Here is a 16775-nt window from a genome sequence, read left to right as displayed (position 1 = left end):
GAAGAAAACTAAATACTACTCGTATTTTCATTCCTATTAAATGAACAAATAATAAACAAAGAAGTTTTACAGTATTTCATATCTGGAAAGAGGATAAAATCAAAGGTGGAATTTATCACCTGGCTAATCTGAAACTTTTATAGTGTTAAGGGAAATGATTTATTTTTCTTTTGATTCTTTATGATTATCGTGTGAAGTTGAATTGAAATTAAAAATGTTTACTTTTTTTTACCTTTGTATGCATGACTCAGATAGAAACCAGAATGCATGTTCTTTAACACTCACCACTTGAGACTGAGTGGATGCATTAACCTGAAAGTAATTTAGCTGTGGGTTCAAGGAGGGCAGTGTGTGCACGCATGCACATGCATGTTTAGAAGTCTATTCTTGGAAGAACGAGCGTGTCCTGGTGTAGGTTAGTAGTCTTTTTGACAATTTGATGTGCTGTTTTTGTTAAGGATTGCACCAAGAGCTTCTGCTGTGATTGTTTCATTCGAAGAAGGGAGGAGAAACATTTTGGAAAAAAATTGGCTGTAGCCTAAATATTATTAGTATTAATAGGCAAGTATTAAAGTATTAATACACAAAAATGTAACAAATTTGAGCAAAATTATTGATGCTGCTGGGGACGTCTCTTTTGAAGGACTCGATAGACTGCACTTTTTTCAAATAGAATAGGGAAGACCAGTCATCAACAAGCAGCTATCAAAATTTAAGAAGTTTTTTTTTTATTAACCGTAAACAAGCTTTATTTAAAACTACTATATTTTTGGTTGCAAATTTCAGGTATTTTATTTTATTAGATAAGTATTGTAGTATTAGATGCAAATGCAGGTAAATCTTTTTTCCAGTTGCTGCTGTTGCTTTTGTAGTTTTTGGTAAGACAGCAATTGAAGATTATTAAATGAAACAAGTTGTTAAAGGTCAGGTTTCTGTGTTTGTCTGATACTAAAGTATCAGGTACCATTTGTCAGGGAATGACTGATTTCTCATTTCACCTGGTGACAAATAATATGATCTTACATGGTCCTTGAGTTTGGGGAGGGGTGGGGATAGTGATCATGTGAAAAGGTAAACTTCCTTTGCAGTGAAGCCACACTACATAGCAGGCCTGGGTTCAAACACCACCAGTAGTTCTTTTTTTTTTTTTTTTTTAAAGGAGTTGGTGTTAAGCACGAGTATTCCTGGTTTCATATTTAGAAGATGATGAAGATCAACAATGTTAAATAAATCTGGCATATCTCTCTTAATGTTTCTTGTTCTTACAAATGGTTAGGAACATGCATGACACTGAAACTCCCACATTCTTATAATACTAAACAGAAGAAAAAAGATAGAATGCTGAAATTCCACACTATATTTGTAAAACTTCTGACAATCCTATGAGGAGATGTATATTGCAGGGAACCTTATTTAGTTGAGATTTACTTTATACAGAAAAAAAGATAACATGTAAAGCAGCATGGTCATAGGCTGCTACTTGCCCTTATATGATGTCATCTAATCCATCCCCTGGAAGGGACAGGAACTGGCTAACAGGGCAGCAAGTGAATGTGAACATTGAAATGTTTATTTTGTACCTGCAAAGGTCATTGCGATAGCATCCATATGGCTGCAGGGAGGGCTGGGCTGTGTTTTGGCTGCTCCAGTGAGGCAGTAAGTGGGAATTTGCCTTTTTTTTTTTTTTTTTTTTTTCCATTTAGACAAGAAGTTTTCTATCAGCTTCACTGCTTAAATTCATATTGTGCTTTCTGTGATGCCATACCATTTTCAGTAAAAGAGCAGTTGCATGGAGACAAAGAGGCTGCTGATTTAAGTCTCAATAGAGAAGTCTGTTAGGCTTCAACTGTGGGAGGATACTAAATGTAGCTAAGAGGTTGGCAGATGCTACCTGGACCAAACCTACTTGAAAATATTAAGCAGCTGTTTAGTAGGTTTGCCTAAAACCCATTTAATGGCTGGAAGAATTGCTGGAAAAAATATGACAGAGGAGTTTTGGTTTAAAAATGTACTTATTGTCTGGATGTAATTTCTGTTCATGTTGAATATAAAACAAAAAAAAAAGCAGAGTTCAGCTACAAATATTTTGCTGATGTTGATGTGAGGGGAAAAAAATCCATCTGCAAGCTCTTCCTTTTCTTACGTGTCTCTTTTTTTCTTTTTTTTTGTGAATTATGTCAGTTTATGTGACTTTCCTTTTCAAGGGGAGTAATATCATTTCTGATTATGTAAGTTAGGCTGAAAGCTGTGGAGTGTTGTCTTCTGAAGTTTTCAGAAAGCTCAGAGCAGCTGCTGCTATTAATTTTTTCTAAGCTGTAACAATGTGAAATTTTACTTAAAAGGGTTTATTTTGCACTGCAGCCTGTGAGAGCACCATAAGGAGGCCAGAAGTGAGGTAGTGGGACTAGACCTGAATTTCTACTGGCTCCATGTGGAGCTGTGTGTACAGCCCAAGAGGGGAAGCTTTCTTCATCTGCTCCTTCCTCATCCCTTGCATTGGCCTCCTCTGCAGGTTGCATGGTCCTGGGAGCTGCCCTTGTTTCTTGTCAAGCCAAAGTGTCTTTAGCCATACCATTTGTGACCTGTGAGATGCTGTGAGGGACTCGTGAAATAAGCTACCCCAGCATTTTTTGGTTTTCCATTTGGTGGGCAAAGAAGGGAGCTAAAGAGGTTGTGTGAACCTGTTGTGCGGTGTGACTAAGCAGAGAGAAAAAGCCTAGGAAGCCATTGCTCAGGACCAGGAGACTTGATTCTAGCAGGAAGTATGAACTTATAATTCGGTTCTAAGTGCGGTTCCCTTTATGACCTCTTCCGTGGGGAGAGTTGATTACAGGATCTCTGTGCTGGGTCATTAAATAGTTAACATCAATGGAAATACTTATGCTTTAGAAGCAGAGATTTGAACATGTGTGGTTATAAGCGTTTCCAGATCCAGTTAACCTGGGAAAAGTCAAAAGAGGTGATTAATGTTTTGTACCTTTTGAAATAGGTTTAATTTGTGTGCCTAAATCTTCAGGCAGGTGCTGTATAGAAATGGAGGAAAAAAATAAATTACATTTTCAGCATGTCTTCACATTGAACCACAAAATAATATTCAAATGAACAAGAATTTCTTGTCTGAATCTAAATGGAAAATGCAGATTTTGATGTTCTGATGACTCCAGAAATGATCATTTCATTGTAGACAAGTTGAACTAAAACCTAGGAGATTTCTGCAAAACTACCTGAAAGAAAAAAAATACAATTCTCTTTTAAAATGAGGCAAAGAAATAGCAAGAACTTACAGAGTCCGTGTTGATCTGTCTCTGCTACTAGTTCTGCTTCTGATAGAGTTTTCAATTTTCATAAATATGTTATGTGTGATTTATTTACTATTTTTCTTGTTACTACACTATGCAGTAACATGGCTAAAGTTTCAGTACACAGTTTCATAAAGTTTCAGTACACAGTTTCATACAGTTTCAGAAAGTCTTGTAGAATTTCTAGAAACTTATTTCTGAAAGAGTGCCCTTCTGCCCATGTGAAACGGTTGCTTTAGAATTTCTCTAGTGGTCCCTTGCTGTTTGTCTGGGATAGTTTTTGTGCCCTGGGTCAGCCTTTTGCTTTGTGCATGAATACCAGCCCAAATTTGGCATAGTTCTTTGATGGAGTAAGATTATTTTGTGAGTAAGAGAAAGAGATAGGGTTATACTAATTAAGAATCATCAGGCAATTTAGCATCTGTTATTAACCAGAGTGTACATGTGTCATCCTTGCAGAGCAAATTATTTGTTTCCTCTTAGGTGTGACAGAGGCATCAGTGTTACTCCTGTGTGTGGCCCTAGTAAGATCAATACTAGGATGTATCATGGAGTTTGGGACTTGAACTAACTGAAGAAGCTATAGCAAGTGACAGAGACCCATTAAATGATCGAAGACTCAGAGAAAACGCTTTATGCAGTACAAGTAAAAAAATATAATCTGTTTGAATAGTTTATCAAAAAGCTTGAGGTCTGATATCGTGTCTTATGTGGAGAAAATAGTGGTCAAACACAAGAAGACCTAATGCTGTCGGCTAAAGCCAGAAATTAGGCGTGCATTTTTAATAATGCGGAGAAATATGTGCTGGCAGGAGCTCTTCAAAGTGATTTCCGGTTTTGTGCTTCCAAATCAAGAGTCACGACTTTTAGAAAAGTTATATTGTAGTTGAACACAGGTTATTAGACTGAATTCACAGAGGATTGCTTCATTAGGGAATCTTAGGGGCTGTTTCATTTAGCTTGGGCTATATGCTCTGGTAGCCCCTTCTGGCTTGCGGTTTCCTACGTATGCAGCTGTAACAGCCCCAGCTTTTCCCATTTCAGAAGCTTTGAAAGTTTGTAGGTAAGGCAGTGAGTGATTTGGGAAGAAAAGCGAGGCTTTCATGTGTTAGAGTAGTTGGATATTTTCTTGGAAGAATTAAAATGTGTTGATTCCTCTGCTTTTTATATCTTCAGTTATACTCTGCTTGTTGTTCAGAAGTGCTTGCTCTTTTTGCTGCTCAGTCTGAGACGCTGGGTCGTGATTTATGGAGTGGATGATGACTCAAAATACAAGTGAACTTGGTGGGAACTAGTCCTAAATACTACATAGTGCTAAGTAAACATTCAGAGAAATCAGGATGTCTCAAATTGGGCATTGAAAATTAATGGATGTTTTCAATCTGAATCTTCTTATTTCTCAGTGTTCTTTTAAATTAGTATCTTGTGAGTAGTACAGCATAAAAATAGCAGTCTTTAAAAATGTTGTTTGGTTTGAGAAAAACAAGAGATAAAAATTAAATATGGCATTATACAAACTTCATGATTCTTTGCTTTCATTACAGCTGAGTAACTGACTGAAAGATTGCTCTAATCTTATTTTAATAGAAACAAATCTGATTTAATTATTTTTTGTTTTCTTCTCAAAAATTACAGACTATTGTTAACATTTTTTAAAGTCACAGCTAAAGGTGATGATACAGCCTAGTGAAATTCAGGTCTGAGCCAGACTGGAGCACTGTTGCTTCGTTGGCTCATCTGAAGCATGAGGTTCCTTCCTTCTCAATCAGATTTTTTGTTTAAAGTAATAAAACTTTTAAATGAATTATTGTGGTTTTTAATTCACTATAATAATTCATTGTTGCATTAATTTTTCTTCCTGAGGGTAGTGTGCTGTGGGTTTATTTGAAAAAAAAAATAATTCTTTTTTTAACTGAAATCCATAGTTGGTATTGTTGCTTCACAGGATCTGTTCCTTCTCATTAGCACATTGTAGCAAACCTCACCAGGTTAAATTAGGGCTGTAGATTTAAAATAATTTTAAACTGCAATTCTGTATAAGCTTGTCTATTTTCTCACTTCCCTCTGCCTGTCTTGAGCACAGCTGTCTTTGCATGCCCTTTCTCTCCTCTTCCTTTACTGCTGGGGAGAATGCTGATACCACCTACATTTGTGATCCTCATTGTCAGCTGTAAACTGTTTGGTAGCAGATGCTTTGTATGTTTGCTTGGTATTCCTTTCTTTGGGTCTAAATCTTAGAGAACATTGAACAACTTCTCCCAGTGCTGTGAAATGATATTTTACAGCACTAAAAAGTTCATCTCTGTGGACTTCTGTTATGTTTGTTACACCAGTTCTGTGGTGTAACATGCAGTAATTTAGTGTGATGAGCTTTGTGTCCTTACATTAACTTTTGTCCTTCTTAGGCATTTGCCTTTCCATTTCCAAACATATGTGTTAAAACCAGTAAAGCAGACCACTGAAGGTAGAAGGGAACCTCTGCCTTTGCAGAAATGAGTGAAACCTCAGATGATGTGATTTAAACCAAAGCAAAACAAAACAAAAAACCTGAGGTTTCGTGGCTGTTACAAACTCCTTAAAACTCACTTTTTGATTTATTCTTTTTAGGAATTTGGGGAAATGAAACACAATATGCTGGTGAATCCAGAATTTGTGGAGATTTGATATGTACTTACATAGAGGCAGTGAGTTGCTGAAATGAAAGCTGTTCAGCGTAGTTTTTGAAAAATGATTATGCTCTTGTTGTTTGAAAATAAAAGGGCTGTAATCTGAGCCTGCCTTTTTAAGACTTTCCTCTGACGTTGTTTCAAAGTAGAGTCTGAAAAAGGAAGTAATTTGTAGGCTGTTGAAATACAGTTCAGTGTCAAAGCAACGAAAGAAGAAAATTACTCAAAATAAATAGTTGCTTTTATTTTGAAACCGCATCAAAGTGGAGGAGCTTTCTTTACGCATAGTTACTATTGGCTACACAAACCCCTTGTTTCTGTGGCTAATGATAGATAGGAATAATATAATTCATGCCTTGTCATAGTTTGCTACTTAATCATCTTGTTTGGCACTCCCCTCTTCATGTTATGTGTGGCCATAATTCAGCAATGAAAGCTCACTTGGGCACTGGTATTACAGTCCAGTAATCAAAGAGGCTGGGATTATGCAGATAATGAAAGGACTGGCCAGCGTGTGTTTACCCATGAGAACTGGAATGAAGTTAGAGGCAGTAAACAGCCGGGGAGCTGCCTTCAGCGCTGGACGATGGCCGTCACTCCTACGTCACAGCTGCTCTAGAGATCCAGGCTGGGTAAGCAGAAACCGAGAGCGCTCTTGGGTTCAGAGCCGTGTATCAGCACTACTACTTGGGAGTTTTCGCCATGAAAAAATCTCTTACAAATCTGTAGTAATGTTGTCTTTTGTTTGCTGTTGCTGCTGTCAAAAGTAGTATTTGAAGGAGGTTACTAACATTTGATTAGAAAATATTTGATTTATAAGCTAGCAGTTTCCTGGACATTAACATAGATTAGAAAGATAAAGGGGGGGGTGTAGCATGAATCTGAATGCAAATAAAACAGAAAACCAGTTTTGTTTTTGTTTTCCTTCTTTCTTTTTTTTTTTTTTTAATTGGTGACTACAATTTTAGATTCTAAACCAGACATTTTTCTCAGAGGCCAGCACCAAACCTTTGTGAATCATTTGTGATTCAGTGTTAACTTTGGGTAACTTTATTTTAAATTTTGGAGTTGAAAGCAATTGCTTGGCTCGCTACTTGAATGTGGGTGTAATTGGGGGGCAGTGTAATGGGTATAATGATGAGAGGATAATGGGAAGTATTTGAAGAAGTGAAAGCAGAAAATAAGTTTGGTTGGGATTTGTTTCGTGGCTTTTTTTTTTTTTCTTAACTCGAGCGCTTTCCCTCTCTTGTTTTCTAAAGGGTGTTTCATCCCTAAGTAGTGTAAATTCTTCCAAGCTACCTATGATTTTTTTGTGAAGTGGTTTCCATGCTCTTGTCAATGCATGAATAACAAATAATAGAATGGGTGGGGAGGAAGTTGATTGTAATTTGACTTAAAAGCATGGATGTTTTGACCTCAAGGATTGGCAGTTTGAAAAGAATGATTTGCTGTGCTGTTTGTGTGAGTGTTGGTTTGTTTAATGTTAATCACCATCTAGTTATGAATATAATTCACTTGTTAGGCAAGTGAATTAGTCTATAGGCTAGTGTTGGACTTTTAAACATACCTTCAGTCAGCACTCAGGTTAGAAGGAGGTATGCTCTTTAGAGTGCTCCATTGATGGAAAGAAGCAGTACTCATCTTGTGGATGTAATGAAGGTAAGGTTCTTAAATGTGTCTGAAAAATAAGAATTTTTTATTATTAGTATTATCAGTTTTTATATACTTAAAAGATGGATTTCCTAAGATATTGAGTGACTACCTGTCAATTTTTCAAGCATAATCAAAGGATAAGGTATTTTGAGGTTTTGATAGGGCTTTGTTGTTGTTTTTGTTATTTGCTTTTTCTAATTACTCATGTTTCAGGTGTTAAGATTTGAATAGGATGCTTTTTTATTTGCTTTACAACTTGAGATGGCTATCTTTAGCAGCTGTAAACTTTCAGTGGCAGGTATCACTTAAAAATACTGTCTGCACATGCTGTAGCAAAGCTGTGGACTCGGAGGAAAGCTGATCCTTATTTTTTTAAATGATGGTTTTATTTGGCTTGTATTTGCAGAGCTTTATGAGACAGTGAGTCAAAATTAGATCAACTTATAACCTGATCCTATATTCAGAATCTTCTAGCCTTGAGAGCCCTAAGAGCTGGGGATGCGTAGGTTCATCAGTCTCCACATTTTAACAGTTTTCCCTGCATTTCAGAGTTAAGGCTAGTTTCTGTGTTACTCAGAACCACATATAATTTGGTTACATTCGCACTTTTCCTGATTAAGGACTGCTGAATCAGGTTAACTATTTGACAGGTAGTCATGTAGAGGGAGATGTGTGTTAATGTGTGTTACCCTACCTAGTGTGCTGTGTGGTAACATCAATAAGGCAAATCTGATCGCTGTGTTGAAGAACATTAAGAGGGACTGTACTTGTATTTTAATTCAAAAAAGAGATTGCAGTGTATTTTATCTTTTGCACATTTTTTTGCTGAGGTGAAGACAAGTTTTGAAGTCGTCATTGAACATGACTTGATTCTCCTCCAGTTGGGCATAGAGTATTATGTACAGAATAAAGGTAAAATTGTAAAAACAAGTTGGATTTCCAGTTTTCCAAGTTTTTATGTGAAAGTTATAAATCCGGATGTTTTCATACCAGTAATGTGCTCTCAAATATTTCCATGGGAAAAAAAATTCTGTGTTTCTCTTTGGTTTAAGAAAGGACATCAGCATTGTTTATTAGGCATAGAATCATAGAATAGTATAACAAAAAAAGCTCTACTTTCAAAAGAGCGATCCAACAAGAATTTTGTACACATCGTGTATTCTACTCCTTGGACATTCAGAAAATGTTAGGAGTTTCAATTACAATTAAGATATTTCTTCAGTCATCCGTTTTTTTGTTTCGGTTGTTTGGTTTTTACCTAAACATTTTCAAATAGTTGTAAAATTCTTCTTCCTACGGGTTTGAATGAGTTCATTACTTATACCAAGGAAAAAAGCTTCATTTTTTTAAGTTTGTTTTTCAAATGTGCAGGAAGACCAGAAACATAAAATAGCCAATGTTTGTTAGCTTTGACATACCCAGAAGTAGGTAGCAGCTTGCTAAGTAGTGACAAGAAAAAGGTAGGATGATCAGGGAAGGGAAAGAAAAGGGGAGTTGTTGCTCAGTCACAGAATCAGGAAGTTGAGAGGAACTGGACAAACCTGTTGTATAGGAGGAGTTGGAGGGACAGGTGCAGGGCAGTGGAGGGGAATTAGAGCTTACTGGTGCCGCAACTGGGCTGAGTACTGAGAAACAGAGAGCTCTGCTTGAGTGAATGTATTCTATGTGAGAGAGGAGGGAAGTGCTACTGCAGGCAAACTGCTGAGGTATCTGAGCTTGCTCTAATGTCTAAACCACTTTTTCCTCAACTTTTTGAAACTGTGCATTTTTGTAACATTGAAAAAATAAGATGAAAATTCAAGGGTTACTTAGTATGTTGTTACTTGGAGATAGTTGAGGATGAGGAAAAATGATAATAAAATTTTATTCCTGAACAGGTGAAGTACATTCGTGCACAGTAATACAGTTTTTTTTGCAAGTACTTTTATCAAAAATACCAGTCAATTTGCATCTGTCTACAAGCTGGTTGAGTTTTTGAGTAATTTAATTTTTTTTCAGGTGATCTGAGCTATTGCAGGGAGGGCCAGGGATGGATACTTGAACCATGAGTGCCCTAAGGTGGTGCTGATGCCTCAAGCAAGGATTATCTCATAGTTGGGAAGAGTAGTGCTCAAAGCAGAAGAACCTGCCATTTTCCTCTTCATTGCACAAGCAAGCCTTTTTAAATTTCCTTTGCCTTGCTGTATCCTGATCAAACCCTTGCATTAGGCCAGGAAAACCTGTGTGTCCAGGTAAGCCTGTGTGCGGTGAAAGAGGACAAGCTGGGCTGCTCTTTGCACCTGATGTGAGTGGGGACAAACAACTCAGGAGAGCTCAGCCATCTCTGGTAGGCCTGGTTGAGTGCAGGAGATGGCACTGAAATGGCAGAAAAACCCCATGGGGAGTAGGGACCTGTGAGTCCCTAGCCAGGAGGAAGGAGTGCCATGGAAAGTCAGTGGTCTCCTCTCCTGTACTGAGGTCAGCGCAGGAGACTGGGATTGTTTGAAGCTGAGTACCCTCAGAGATCCCTTAAGTTTCTAGGCTGGTTGCAGATCACCATAGCACCTGCCTGCCACATCTGCTTTGAACACTGGAGAATAGCCTCCTGTAAGATGATCAATAACCATCAGGCCTTGGTCTGTGTAGAAACTATTTTGGCTGTGCCTGAACACCCCATGGACAATCCAAGAATGTAACTGGGACTAACCATGTCCTGTCCCATTACAGTTGTGTCCACAGCTAGAAACTCCTACATTTTTCCAACATTTTGGATCAACAAGGAGTCTAGGAGTTGAACAGTGAGAGGGATGCTCTCGAGCTGGGTTTGAGGGCCCAGATTGCCTGGTACTCCTGTGATGGTCTCTGTTTGTCCTATGGGAGATTGCTCTCTGCTCACTCCTTGCTTCTTCCAGGAGCAGGATGTCTGTCATGGTGCTGTCGTGAGAAGTAAGGATTTCTCATTGGTTTTGGGGCACCGTATGTTTGAACCCAAATAGATGTGCATGCCTTTTCTGTAATACAATTAACTGGAGTTCTTGCTGCATTACTTCTGTATTACTGGAGTCTTCACTCTGGACCAAAGTTGTACACAGCCATACAGACCTGTTTCTTTAAAAACAAAAATAACCAACCCAAACCAAACTAATGAGGGAGTGGGAGGTAGGGATGCACAGGGCTAATGGTGGTGGTTTGCAGGGCAAGGATTTTGCAGTCTGCTGTATATGTTCATTCTTTTTATCAGAGTCACACTTAAAGCAGATTCCTTTTGCCTTCTTTTCAAGTGAAAAGAAGGTCCTTTCTCAGCAAAACAGACCATCATAGGAGCATTCAGTTTCTCATTTGCAGAATAAATGATTTCAAGTTCTCTTGGGTCCACATGGAAGAAGTACTCCACCGTTTTACCGGATGCTGTGTTCTCCAAAACATCCCATTTTTTTTTAATGGCTGTTTCTTAATGATCTGCAGCTGTAGGGCCTTCCCTGTTCTCTTGGCAGTGTATGCCGTCTTCATGGGGTGGAACAGGATACTTTTTTTGTCCTAGGAAATAGTATTAATCCTGCCAGTATTTAACTGAATCCAGGATTACCAATGTGTGGAAAAGCTCTGCTTTTAGTTTTTACAGATGATGTTAAGGACATCTTATAGTTGCATTCATGTTGTCAAAAGCGCATGTTGTGTTTGTCTGTGGTAACCTCAGAATTTCTAAAAGGGATTCATTATATTAGTATTAAACGACTGCAGTCTTCATTAGTGAAAATGAGCCAAGTTCTCTTAATAAATGGTAATTTTCTCATTTACGTTCTATACTTCTGAGGTAATGGCTTTTAAATACTTAGCATTTAAATTTGCCATTCTAGTCGAATAATAAAGTGTTACCATCACTGTAAAGTAATTTAGAATGAATTTAGATGATTTAGTTATTTACTTTTCCCACTGTTTTCCTAGCAAAAACTGCCTAACTAGTCTGTCTTATGATCCATTTTTCCTGTTTGTACCAATTTTGTTGATAACAACACAGAAGCAGAATAGTTAGGAGGAGATTCCAAAATGCTCCAACTTAACTTTTCATTAGCAAAGTGATGAAGAAGCAAGCAGGGTTTGCTGAGTTGTCTGAAACATCATTTTGTAGCTGTGAAGCCAGCTGTTTTCTGTTAAGTATGTAAGAAAGAAGTTTGTGTGGAAAAAAACCTGTTTCAGAATAGGTTGCTTATGTGTGTGCACTGTCATCATTTGTTTCACTCATTAAAAATCTAACTACATTTGTTTTCTGTCCGTTCTTTTGGGAAGATACCTGCAAGAAGACTGGTGAATAGGTCAAGTACACTTGATCTCTAGTACTAGTTAATCTCGTGTTATCTATTGCTTCCTTACAGGATTTAGAACTTCAAAAGCATAAACTCTTGTGCGGGAAGGTCATTACTTAAAAGTGTGAGGTCATTACTTAAAAGTGTGCAAGTGAACTTGAAATAGAATCTTGGAGGCTAAATTCTGGTTAGTTTGTGTTACACTTTGGGCTTTATCTTGCATGGGAACAAATTCACTGGAAGCTTCCTCATTTGAATTAATGCAAGTATGAGACATACAGATTCTTCAGTGCAGCAGCTCAGAAAGAGTTACTCAACTAGGTTACTTCTCCAGTTGTGACTAAGGGGCCAATTAGCAGCATCCGGAGTGAGACGGCAGTGCCTAGGTAAAAATAGATGGCATTTGGAGAAGCTGGGGGCTGTTTTGGAGAAGGTCTTCAGCTGCAGACTGAGAGAAGCAAGACAAAGAGGCAAGCTTTAGAAAGGAGTATTACAGACATGACTGTGAGAAACTCCACACACAGGCAAAGGTAGGATTAGCCCAGAGAAATGTCATGAAGCAATACCAAATTGGACCCTAAAACCAAAGGCACTCTGCTGCTGATGGAATGCCTGAGCTGGATTCTTCTTCGCTCCCTTCTGACAAGACAGATAACGCTAGTATTGATATTAAAATGAAACAAGCTGTAATACCCTCTGAAAATGACAGGAACCAGAGGAGTGGGTGTACAGCTCTCTCAATTGTTAGGTCTTATGTTAGGGATTGATACTTTAATGCCTCAGTCAGAGAAAGGAGTAAGGCACACAGAAGTGCTGCTTCAGTAGGTTAGCTTGAAGGCAATTAGTTGACCGTTGCCGAAGTCTCCTAGACTAAACAATCAATATTCCAGGTACAGGGTAGAGAGCTTGATGGCATGGGATTGCATTTTGCTTTCTAGTCTTTACAGTTATAACTTCATCCTGTGATGAGAGTTTTGATGCTCCTTGTCTGTCATTTCTGTAGGATACTGAAGCCACAGGATTAGTGTAGTTTAAAACTCTTGTTCCTTACCTAATTTGACTGTGCGTTAGACATTGGATTGGGGAAAGGCCATCTGTGCATGTGCCTGCTGATATAGCCTGAATGTAAAGAGAATGTAGAATGCTGTTTGCTTTCTCTTGATAAACTTCAGTTCAGTGGCAGTGATTACTTACATGGCATGCTTTACTTGTCATTTAATAATGTATTAGTGAATTTGGTATATCATGTGGGGGGAGGAGAAAATAAAAGTCAAGAAGGATGAACCTGAAGTCCTAGCTTTAAATGCACAAAGGATATGTGTAAGATCTGAACTATTGCCAGTAGTCTAATTGTGAGATTGGCAATTCCTAAAAAGTATGCGCAAGCTACGAGAGTATAGGAGCTTGTGTATTCATATGATCAGGTAAAAAGCATGTTTGCTGTACTATACATGCTTTTCTGATTAGTGATCTGTACCTGCAGAGACTCTGTAAAAATGCCTTTTAAAAGTTATGCTAAATCACCAGTAATGTATTTGGATCATCTCACTTATGAAGAGGAGCTTTCAGATTCTACTTTTGTATGTATAAATCTGCAAAATACACACTTTTCCTGCTGAGTTTTTCTCCGTTAATTTTTCATAGAATACAAAACTGCTGAGATTGCTGTTCTTTTTTTGATTAGTAAGCAATGAGCTTTCTGCCAATTAGAGCAAAGGTGTAATTGCAGGTCTTAAGAACCAACATAACACTCCCATTGACTTCGGTTTGGCAAGGATGCCAACTGAAGATGAAGTTTGTGACCATAGCACAGCTGAGGATAAATAAGCTGTTGGTAATCAGCTTATCATCTTCAAAAGAGAAGAACCTTTACTGATGAGTAGCTTGGAAGAGATAGAGAGGGTAGCAGTGTTATTTGATAACCAGGGAAGATAGGTTTTAATTGTATTTAATGCCTAAACTGTTATGTCTGGTTGATATTTGTAACAGTTTAAACTAAAAACATTTTGTAAGTGACTTTGCTAAGCACAGCAGAGCGATACCTGTGGTTATATTAGTTGTGTGACATAACCTTGTAGTCTCTGTATTTTTCAGTTTTCTCAAACTTGTTTGTGAATCTTAAGAACATAATACAAACCTCCTTATTTGTAATCGGTCAAATATGTATTTTGAAGGTGATACACTGTTGTAGACCTATAGTGGTATTTCAGAGGAGCTAAGTAATCTCTAGAGAAATTCACTTCAGTTGCCAAGGCCCAGTAATAGATTTGTCTGTTCAGTAGCAGGTGGCATTTCTGAGGCACAAAACCCGTATGACTGATGTGTATGCATGCAGGTAAATATATTCTCCGAAAAGAAAACTACATTTTTAAAATTCAGTGATTTTTTGGAAGAGGTCGGAGTAAAGAAAAACATCAATGCATGTTATGGTAATGCAAGGCTGTGATAAGGGTGGTTCTTTAGACAATTGCAGATATTCAGAAAGGAGGTGTTTGCTCTCTAGAACCTTGCACTGTGGAGATAAAATGTCTACCCTGTTTAGGATTCCTGCAGCAAAAGTTGCTGTTTAAAAGGTAGAAAAGTGGCCTAAATACTTGTGTCAGTCAAGTTTCTAAGTTTTAGCAATAATATGCGGTTTAGGTATAACATAACAGTGGACTCTAAAGGTGAATGATAATTACTAGTAAGTGAGTCTCTTATTTACATTCCTTTAAACTGAGCTGAACCATTCTGTGATAGAGGAGATCCTGATTTTTAAAGGAACAGCTGGTATTTTTATGTAGATGTATGTAAATGTACTACAAGTAACATAAAATATCCAACATAACACAGATTTAACTTGACAAGGTATAGGGGAGAATTATATAAGTCATGTTATTCCTTTCTATTGGTGAATTGTTCCAGATCCTCAATAATCTGAAGATCAAGAGGCTGCTGTAGATGTGGTCTAGAATGGAGATATATTTCTGTGCACTGGGAAATCTGAGACAATCTACAGTAACTACAAAAACAAAATAAAATAGATTATTTATTTTCTGTCATTTAGGCAGATCTACTGGGATTGGCCATGAGAAGGGTGTTCCCTTAACAAAGAGCTTGACTAATTTGAGTTATTGTCATAAGGCATTGAATAGCGTAGTCTGAGCCTTACAAAATGACCATATCACAGGGCAGCTGAGCAAGCCAAAGCACTGGAAGGCCTTATGCAAGGAACATATATTGAAGGAGGGAATAACCTCCTTTTTTGACAAAGAAACTGTGTGGTTTGCTTGTGGATGCAAAGTCCTCATATAGCATCCTTTGAGTAATGCTTTCTGGTTTCAAAGTTGTCAAAGATGTTATTCCAGTGTGACCAGGATATACCTTCAGGTTTTCCTGTGTTTTCTCGTGGCTCAGCCAGGATGTAGTGGGGGTTAGGTTCTTGTGCTCAGGAAATGCAGATGAGCAGTGAGTGCTCTGATTCCTATTCCTAAGGGACACGTCGCTGCAGATGCATCATGCCCTGCAACCCCAGCTTGTCTTTGGCATACATTTGAATCCAGCTTGAGGTGTTGATTCTGATCTCAGAGGATCTTAGTGGGCTGAAACTAGTATTTAGAAGACTGAATGAATAATGAAAGCCAAACCAAATAATTTTGTCCTTCTGTTGTGCCCGAGTTTCTGCAGTGAAGAGGAAATGTGTGTAAGTCGAGCTTTCATGGGGGTCCATTTTGGGACTTCAGATTGAATTCCCATCTTGTTTCCATGTCTTCCATCATAACTTTGGGGTATGTTTATTAAATCCTGTCTTTTTCTTTCACAAACATAGCATCTTACACTTGTGCAGTTCCTTAAAATCGTAAAATTCTTAATCCATTACAAGCATTGCTCCTTTTATGGAAAGAATGAGAGAGCAAACTAATGACAGACAGTTGGATTGCATAGCGCATTACTGGAAAATGCTTGGAGACTATTGTGGTAAATTAGCATAGAGCAGAATATGTTCTTGACTAAATTTATACTACCAAATGAGAAGGGAATGGAAGTTATGTTTTCAGGGTTCAATTAAAATCTTCTCAGTGTATAAATAGGGTTAGAGAAATCTGTATTTTATATGTATGTATATTATTTAAGTTAATAAATGTAAATATAAAGCCTGAGCTCTTAGTGGGTTGTGTTTGTAGAATAGCTTTCACTTAATTACTTCTTCCACTGGAGAATCAAGTACTCCTGTGACTTCTGGGATAAATTAGTGGGTCAGTACCAAGCAGAGTAGCAATCCCGGCACTGGTTCTGACCCCGTTTGGATGAGAGTTACGCTTTGGACTTCCTGTGTTCTTGGTTCATGGTTGTTTGTTTGTTTGTTTGTTTGTTTTTGAAGAGTCTAAAGTGTTTCTGCATTAATTTCATAGAGCAACTCTGTAGTTTGAGCAAAATGAATGCTGCATATTTTTATTTGGGGGTTGGAACTTGATGATCTTTAGGTCCTTTCCAATTCTAACTGTTCTGTGATTTGGAAGGATGGCAGTTTCAGAGCAAGGTGTAGTTTTTGGAGTCTCAGAAAGCCCCACTACAAAGATTTTTTCATGTAGAATCAGCGTTTTGTTTGTAATACAGTGTGATGTTAAAATTCAGAGATCTTTTAAGTTTGAGGAAATCTGGATTCTTAGGCTAAGGATTTTGTTACACAGCTCTAGGAAAGGATGAACTGGGTCTTAGTGTTGTCTCTCAGGAAGCATGTACATACACATAATTAATCATTATTTTGTTATATACTTAATGCACCAAACAAATTCCAGTGCAAATCCTGAACTGCCTTGTGACCCCAGTTAGAATGGAAAGTAACTGTAAGACTTCTGTGACACCTTTGTGTTTTTACATATAATGATTGTTAT

General features: G+C 37.7%; 1 protein-coding gene across 4 annotated transcripts in view; it reads left to right on the top strand.

The window, feature by feature from the left end:
• PPP2R5E (protein phosphatase 2 regulatory subunit B'epsilon) overlaps positions 1-16775 on the top strand; it is a 73472-nt gene that overhangs the window by 15628 nt on the left and 41069 nt on the right. Inside the window, exon 1 of one of the 4 annotated variants that reach the window (XM_061376263.1) lies at positions 12211-12431. The exons of the other annotated variants lie outside the window; for them this stretch is intronic. The gene's annotated coding sequence lies outside the window, so the exon portion shown is untranslated. Of the gene's footprint in view, positions 1-12210; positions 12432-16775 lie in introns of those variants that run through there. 4 annotated transcript variants of the gene reach the window in all.

Source organism: Neopsephotus bourkii, unplaced genomic scaffold (genome assembly GCF_033783945.1).
Source record: "Neopsephotus bourkii isolate Nb327-2 ecotype Australia unplaced genomic scaffold, CSIRO-AGI_Nbou_v1 NB_1707, whole genome shotgun sequence".
NCBI lineage: Eukaryota > Metazoa > Chordata > Aves > Psittaciformes > Psittacidae > Neopsephotus > Neopsephotus bourkii.
This window is presented reverse-complemented; position numbering and strand designations above follow the sequence as displayed.